At 45.2% G+C, this 8,588-nt stretch overlaps 1 long non-coding RNA gene across 1 annotated transcript; it reads left to right on the plus strand.

Moving 5' to 3' along the window:
- The first annotated feature begins 1,811 nt into the window (after nt 1-1,811).
- LOC113843322 (uncharacterized) lies at nt 1,812-7,829 on the plus strand. Its single transcript, XR_011808563.1, has 4 exons — nt 1,812-3,202; nt 3,503-3,626; nt 5,667-5,861; nt 6,826-7,829. It is a non-coding gene; the product is annotated as an uncharacterized lncRNA (long non-coding RNA).
- Nucleotides 7,830-8,588: the final 759 nt, after the last annotated feature.

An 8,588-nucleotide genomic window follows, 5' to 3' on the forward strand; every position in this document is an offset into this window, starting at 1 on the left:
ACAGTGAGATGATAAAAAAAGATAATAAAAAGCAAAAGGTCACCCTGGAAAGACCTATTGCACAGTCTAACTCCTGTGTTTCACAGAATTTGCTATTGAGAGTTGCATGGAAGTGAGCTACAGTGAATGAAATATGCAGAACAGAAGCACAGGTCATGTTTTATTCAGTTTAAGGAGGGGGCAAGATTTGAATTACCTGGGCTCGGATTCTGAATGCGAACCTGGGAGCTGCAGGTTCTGAGGATGGTGCGATTTAATGGTGTGTTGTCATGTGCTGATATTTTGGTGCTTTCAGTCCAGCAGGCAGCATTTTTCAGTTGCACTGCAGGAATAATTTATTTCAGATTCTGCAAGCTGTCTTCATCAGGAAATAGTTAAATCCCATGGTGGGGAAACCTTTATATTCTGATCATTTTGCGTAGATGTAGATGGAAAAAATCTGGTTTTGAAAGTGTAGGATTTAGCAGTTATTTCGAGTGAGTAGTCTGATTAAAGCCTTAACAGCAAGATTTTAAAGTACATAAATATAATGATTATGTTGAAGTACGGCTTCTAGCAATGCAATTTCTGTTTTAGCTGCTACCCCTTAATGGTTGCTTTTCATTCCTGTAGGCAGGTTGTTGGGCATGTTCCCTTCAGATGCTTACTTAATTCCCTCTGTCACACTCCGGGGCTGTGAAATTCATCGAGGCTTTGATCCAGGAGGTTCCTCAGGCTGCACCCAACCAAGGATCAGGGTTTGTCTACACATCGCTTAGGTTTACACTTGCCTTGTTACGTGGAGGTGTTGTGCTGGAGGAAGCGATTGCCTTCCAGCTGAAACTGGTGGTCAGGCTGCTTGTAACAGATGTATTCAGGTGTGAGTTTTCATGAGCAATGCTGTGGTACGCCTAGAATTGCTGTTTTCATTCCTAGCCTGCTTGTATCCATTCAAAATCTGTGCAGAGGCATCTCTGTTATTCATTTAAAGCCGTACTTTGACTTCTAGTTTTGAGTCTAAAACATACCCGTCCTTTTCTTTCTGTATTTCTCCCCGACAAGGATAGCATGAATCTTTCAGTACTCTTGGTTTTGGAACTGTGTTGTTCTTGCTAGCAAAGTTTCCAGCTGGAATCTCAATGACTTTTATTCTTCTTCTTCACGGTTTTCCTTAAAACCCTGGTACGTGTGTTATGTGTCATAACAGCCGGTTATCACTCCATACCTTTATTTTTGCATGTTAGGGTACCTGATAGAGTACCTGCTGTCAGCACTGTGTGTACCCCAGTCTCCTCTGGGAATTCCCAAATATGTTATGACCTTGCTGGCCTTCCCAGGGCTGATGGTGACTTAATTTGTCTTGCCTCATCTGGAGAGACCAGGTGCCTCTCTGTGAAGCAGCTCTGGTTAGGATTAAAACTCAGGAAAAAACAAAATGAAACAAAACACAATACAACTTTCTCTCTTTTGTCTGAACTACGTGCTTGAATGACTCAGGGGGAAGGGGAAGAAAAAGTTACTGTAATGTGATTCTGAAACGTCAATCCTGGCTTGTTAAAATATCGCACTGCACTAAGCCTTGTAAATCACACGTCATTTCCTAATTAAAAACTGACGAGCATAATTGGGTCTTTCACTGCTGCGACAGAGCCTTGCACAGACAGGCGTGCTCCCAGGTTTGCAGGCGCTGGTGTATAACCAGCCACGTCTGCCTCCTGCTTCACCTGGCTTCCTTTTGGGAGGTAGGCTCCTCAAGGAAACAGGCTCAGCATGTGGCCAGTTTTTCTTGCTGGCAAGGGGATGTCAAATGGCTGATAGTAAAAAGAAAAAACACCAGCAAAACAGCAACAGGGAAGTGTATTTTCTATGTGCTAAACCATAATTTTGAAGTCCAGATGTACTCTACTGCTACAAAACTGGAGAACGTTGAAGGAACTGATGGGCTTTCTGGTTCTTGGTCCCTTCTGAGGTATTGCACCTGTACCCCTTGCTTTAGTGAAGGCCTAAATTTAACAGCACTTATAAAATGTCTTCTGGGCATATCTGTTATGGAAAACCTTAGAAGGGTATTTCTTGTTTTGGTGCAAATCTCCTCAGTGGAAAACTTCCGTGGCGTAGACAACAAGCACTGCTGGGAAAGAGTGCTTACAGGCTTTCCAGGCAGAGGTTGGGTATTTCTGTTTTGGGCACGTGGTTGGCATTTTAAGTAAGCAGTGACTGTTTTGCAAGTTCTAGTTTTATTTTTTTGGTCTTGTTCACTATTAAAGGTACACGTGCTGCCCTGACTGCACCCAACCAAGCTGAGCTTCCCTTCCAGTGCTGTTGGCTGCTTTCTGCTCATACTCCTTCCGTGGGTCGCTAATTTTGTTCCAATGAATAAATAAATGAGTGAACACACTGGTGAGATCAGATGTGGGCGCTGCTGGTGCTTAAAAATGGGCCAGTGGCTCTCCTGCAGCCCAATCAGGCAAAAGGAGCATCTCTTCCAGGCCCTTTGGATGTCCCCTCAAGTGACTGCTGCCCTGTCCTTGTCAGCCAGGCGAAGCCCATCCTCACGTGGTCCTGAGTACCTTTTGGAGGATGATGAGAAGTGCTCAGGCTTTGGATATCCCAACGGAGAGGTGGTTCAGAGGCACAGATCTGCTTCCCTCCAGGGGCACAGGGGCACTGTACACGGTTGTGGACACAAGCCAGGCTGCCCCAGGGATCTGCAGCAGTCAGAGGCCATCCCTGTCCCAGGGCAGGGTGAACCATGCTTGAATCTCCTTTACTTAAATTACCCAAGGACTTTACACCTTACCTGTGCAACCTGTTCCAGATCTTCTAGTGAAGATTTCCTATTAAAGGTCTTACTAGTAAATTCTTCACACCTACCCTAAGCTTCCTGGTTTAAACCTCTTGGATTTTCCCTGTGTTCAGCTGCCAGAGAGGCAGTTTTTGGCCACTTTCTACATCTTTTTTTTGCCCACTTTTTACATCTTTAGAGTTAAAGCATCTCCTCAGTTCTCTCCCCTTGCCTAACTAACCCCCGATTAATCCAATCACTCCTCTGAAGCCAGATTTTCTGGGTCATGGATCGTGCCCTTTCCCCTCCTCTGGGTTCTCATCTGTTTGCCCACACCTGAAATATGGTGCCCACGGCTACACGGGGATGTTCTGCTGGAGACTTAAAGCTGAGAAGCCCTGGAGATGTCTTGGTACCTTTTACCTCCTTCACTCCCAGGTATTTACTCATGGTTGGACGTTTGCTCATTTTACACTGCGAGCTTGCACACCACTAGTTGTGCACAGCAATGTCCTGTTCCTTCTCTGCTTGTTTGCTGCTCACCCTCGCCTTCTCATCCTGTATTTTTCCACTGTCCTTTTGAATTGCGTCCAATTTGTTTCCAGCTTAACTTTATTTTTTTTTCTTGCTTTGCTTCTTTCCCTTCTAAAAATATAAGGTATATAGCCTGAAAATATAGGGTTATATTTTATGTAAGGGAGGAACAACACTTTGCATGTCACAATTACCTTTCGACAGATACAGATAACTGCCTGTCTGCTCCGAGGTGGCATGAAATTGCTGTGAACCACGTGGAATATTCCATCAGAACGGTGCCAATTTCCTCCTGCAGCCTCTCAGAATAGCTGCCTCATAATACCGGGTAATTAAGTTGCACTTCTCTTGCCCTTTTAACCAAGGGTATCATAACCTTGTTTTAAGCTGCGGATTCACCAGGAAAGCTTATACCTGTGTCCTGGCCCAGCAGGATCCCAGACGAGGTGCTGTTGTGAAGGAGTGATGCCAGTGCTGTCCCACAGGGCTTGGGCCATAAATATTGTGCTGGGGGGGGCAATGACTGAGGGAAACTCATTGCAGATGAACAACCTTGGGCCATGTATCATGCCCAGAGGGACAAGCACAGGCTCCGAGGGCTCCCAGCTCTGTATTTACGATGATAAATGTTTCACTGCAGAGCCGAGCTTGGCATTGAGGTGTCTTCCCCGTGATGCACTGGTTTAGAGCACGTCTGTCTTTCCTCCCTTTATTTTTGAATGATTTACCCGAGTTCCTGTGCTGATGCAGTGATCTGGGCTACCACGGCCCATAATGAGCTGTTTCCCAGGGGTGTGCAGGGACCTAACTGTTAGGAAGGGTAACAATGCCATGGAAACAGCAAGGATTCAGCGGTGTCTGTTCAGCAGAGTGTGGGGTCTGGCAGGAGGCACAGAAATGGCAATTTTAATTATAAGTGAATTTATAATGCAATTTGCACTTAATGTGCCTGGCACAATATTTTTTTCCATGGGAACTTCGAGGACGCTGTGCTGAACAAATCGAGTGCAGCTTTCTCTAACTTGTACGAAGTCGCTCTAAACAGTCGCGTTTGTAATTAAGCAAATTCCTGACCTTTGCTCAACGAATAAATTTGGGCTGCCAAAAGATCATATACACCAAGATGGTTTTGCTTGACATTTGGGCACCGTTAATGACCAGGAGTGGAAGACTAAAGTTCTAACAAATATTGGTAAATTCACTAACTGGAACAGCAGCAATTCAAATTTAATTGCATATTTACAGGCTAATCATTCATGTGAGGCTTTCTAATGAAAGCTGCAGAGGCAGGCACCAGATTAAAAGTAATATACTCCCTTTTTTGTAAGGGACACTGTCAGAAGTAACAGAAAAGGAGGATTTCATAGTCAGGCCATAATTTCAGGCTTCTGGGCTCCCCGCTGAGCCACTGAATTCCAGATCAGATCAATGAAGTCTGGTTCCCTGCCTCTGGGTTTAAATCCAATTCTGGCTGCGGTTTCTGGTTTGGGGGTGGGCACGCTCTTGATTGCACCACGGGTCAAATGTCAGAACCTGGGAGCATCCATCATCTGGGAGGTCGCTCAGCTGAGGTCAGGGACTCTTTCAGATTGTTTTACTGGCTATCGACCTGCAGAGAAGTACTTGGTCTTTGCTGATTGTATTTTCTTTTTCTCTCTCTTTTTTTTTTTCTTTCTCTTGTTTTTTTTTTTTTTTTTTTTTTTTTTGGATGGATGGAATGTGTAAATGATGCTTTGCATTTTAAATTCATTCCTTCAACCCCTGCCCTCCAAAAAAAACTAAGCTGTAACAAAGGGCAGGATTTCAGAGGAAAGTGATTTATCCAGATCATCTCCCTAGAGCCTGTATAATTCCAGCAGGAGATGGTGATTTCTGTTGTCAAATCTCGGTAGTTTCAATGGGAAATAGTGTTTCTGGTGCTACTGGAAAAGGCTGAGATAGTTAATTACCCGAAGGAAATGAACAAAAAAAGAAGGAAGCAACCTCACCTGTTCATTGCATCAGATTAAAGAGTTAAGTAGATAGAGAGAGAGGTGCTTAAATATTATCCACACAGTAGCTTACTCTGTAAATATCTTCACTGTCTGTAAACAGTTACGGACAGCTGATGTTTAATTGGTTTTGCTAGGTAAGTTGGAAGCCCAGGGGAGGATGAGTTTTATCCTGTGGATGTGGAGTTGGGATTTGTGTGTGTCGTTACTTGTGCAGCCACCACCTGACAGGGCATCTTTCCTCAATACCTCCTTGTAGAAGATGAAAGCACCTGGGTTAACATGAATTTCTTAGCCCAAATGAAATTCACTTCCTCTAAAGAGGCCAAGGTCAAGGCTGTCTTATTGATGGTGTCTCTATCTTACACTGTTTGCAGACTCTGGTCCCGCTGGAAATCGCTGCTGTCGTTTAGTGCTGGCTGTCAACTTGTGCTGAATACATCATCGTCAGGGCACCGACTGCTTCTGACATGATGCAGATCTTCATAATGGCTGAGGTCTTAATCTGCTGGCTCCTGCACGTGGAGAAGCCCAGGGCTGGGAACAACAAAACCTGGCCTGGAAAAGACTCGGTGAGGTTTCTAGCTACTCTGCTTCTGCCTTCCTGTCTTGCCTGGTGCTCTCCCTGTAACCCACAAGTCCCTTCACCATAGTCTCAAACTATCTTGGGTCTATTTCCTCAGTTACTCATATTCTGAAGTTTTCTGGCAGCATGGCACCAAGTTTTATTGTAAACCTGGGCATTTGCCATCGGAGCTGTCAGATCCTAGTGGCTTTTATCAACGCCCAAGCAATAGCAGGGAAGGTCAGTGTAAGTGTACACCTACATTTTGCTGTAGATGGTTTCTATCGGGAGCTCTTCTCTTAGCCACAGCCATAGCAGCTAAATCCTGGCAAGCAGCCTACAGCTGTGAGCTGCAAACATCGATGGTTTAGTCATTTATTGTTAGAAGCAAACAAAATGTCATGTATGAAAGATTTCTTATAAGGGCAATGATAGAAGTTTTGTCTGCAAACTTGGAGCCTCATAATCAGGTAGACCAAGCCCCTTCAGGCTGATTACATCTGGAAGCCTCCCCCATTCCCGAACCGTACAGCAATTTGGATGCTGCTCTGGCTGCATGCAGCAGTTGCCTTTCGATTGCTCAGTCAATAGGCAGAAAAACATAGCTGCCCTGTGCTGGCTGCTAACAAGCACAGAGGCTGATCTTGCAAGGTCTCCTAATTGAATTTTGCTTATAGCACAACACTCCCTCACCTGGTAGGATTAGACCTGTAAATTGTCCCCGTGTCTTTTTGTGTAACGAGTGCCACACGGGTATGAAAGCATGTGCTGTGAAGTGGTGCCTTTGGCAAATGACTCCACAGTGTGAAAGGAATGCTCTCAGGTGGGAGGATGCTAGCAGAGTAAATGGGCTCCGAGGTGCTTTGTCCTTCAGGAAATGGTCTGGCTGGGTTCAGTTGGGATGGACGTGATGGTGAAGCTACATGACATTAGTTAAATGCTGCAAGTCTTATTTTTTGTCTGTTTGCTAGATCATCCTAAAGAAGAACTAGTTCTCAGCTAAAATCTAAGGACCTTTATGGAGTAGATGTGACGTGTAACATCCATGGGGACGCCCTGTTGAAGGCAGCTGGTAGCTCTCCTGCAGGACCACGGGAGCTTGGAGCAGAAGCTGGGTGCCTCCACAGCCTACAGGGGTTTGCTGTTTCTCTGGGTGTGAAGAGCAGGTTTGATCTGGGCTGGTGCAAATTATCCAAAACACCAAAGCTTTGGCTTCCTATCCCCTTCAAACACTTTATTTACTGATATTATACATATAGTTTATTGTGTACTGTAGTGATTCTACCAATACACAAAGCTGAACATCTGAACAGGCTCCAGGGTGTCATCTCTTAGGTTTAGGTTTCTTTAGGGGGGAGGTTGTCTTCTGCTGTCTCAGATGGTGCCTCTTGTGTTTTTGGCACAGCCTAGATAGAGGCTAGCACAGGAGTGCGGGTGGCAAGTTTCTCTCTGTAGTGGGACCGGATTTCAGTCAAGTTTTCAACTCTCAGATACCCAGGTTTGACTTCTTAATTTGTTCTCATCACTTATTCAGCTACAGACTTTATCTGGAAAATCCAGCACGTGCCAGGTTCTGTCAGAACCACCTACGCAGAAATTGCTTGCTTTTCCTAATATAGTATGAACGAGCTTTAAACATCTGAACATTTACTTAAAAGCTAATACTTTGGCTGTTTTGAAACAAAGAGCCCTGCTCTAATTTTAGCAGTGGAGCGGCTGTCCAGGAGCCCTCAGTAGGCACTGTCACTTCCTTGCAATCTCTAGGTCACGCTGCCCAACGTGTACTGAGCTGGGCATCTAGGAGCATCCAAATCCCCACAAATGCTCCTTCTCATAAAGCAGTTGTTTTTCACTAACTACTCTTTTCCAAAGTAGCACCGATGAGAAAACTGGGAGAAGTGTTTCTTTAGCGTTGTTTGTAATTAAAAATAGCAACGCGGATGGCCCAGCTCTTGCAAAGTGCAAGCCCACTTCTTTCATTCAGTCTGCCCCTAAATCTGTTTAAGCGTAAACCAACGAAAGCCAAAACAAACTGGGATTAATTAACAGTGTCCAACACAACTGTGTTGCATCTGAGACCCCTGTGGCCCCAGTCCTGGTGGGGGCTGGTGTGCTTCCAGCTGTCCTCAGGCTCCTTGCATGACCCTGGTCTCCTCCCAGATGTGTCCATCCAATTTTGTGTGCAGTTGTCCAGAAGCCACGTGGTTTAAATGAGCTGGTTTGGGGGGAAAAAAGCAAAATTGAGCCAGAAAAAAAATGCTTTTTTTTTATTATTATTTTTTGTTGTTGGTTTTTAGCTAATCCCACTTCATCACTTGACTAAAACCACTTTGGAGGCAGTGTTCATCTTCAGGGAACGGCACAGGGTGATTGTTCACTAGGGGTGGCTGCTGCTAGTCCATGGCTGTGGGTGGACAGCCCAGCCTGGGAGCAGCTGTGCCACGCATGTGCCTGCTGCTGGGGTTTGCTGGCCCTGATTTAACCTGGTGGCTGTGGTCCGAGGCAGGATTTGACCTTCTGACTGCTCTGCTCAGTGAAGAAGCAGCAGAAATAACCTGGTGAGCAGCTGGGGCTGGCAGTCGCTGCTGTTATTGCCATTAGAGCCAAGAGAAGATGATTTTAAATCCCTTTCAAAGCCAGTTGAGGCTCTGCCTGTAGAAAGCTTGAGAGTTTCAATCCATGTGTGTGTACTTGGCATTTGGTTAACCCTTTCTTCCTCACCAGTTTCCTGTGT

This window comes from Anas platyrhynchos, chromosome 3 (assembly GCF_047663525.1).
Source record: "Anas platyrhynchos isolate ZD024472 breed Pekin duck chromosome 3, IASCAAS_PekinDuck_T2T, whole genome shotgun sequence".
In the NCBI taxonomy this organism is placed as follows: domain Eukaryota; kingdom Metazoa; phylum Chordata; class Aves; order Anseriformes; family Anatidae; genus Anas; species Anas platyrhynchos.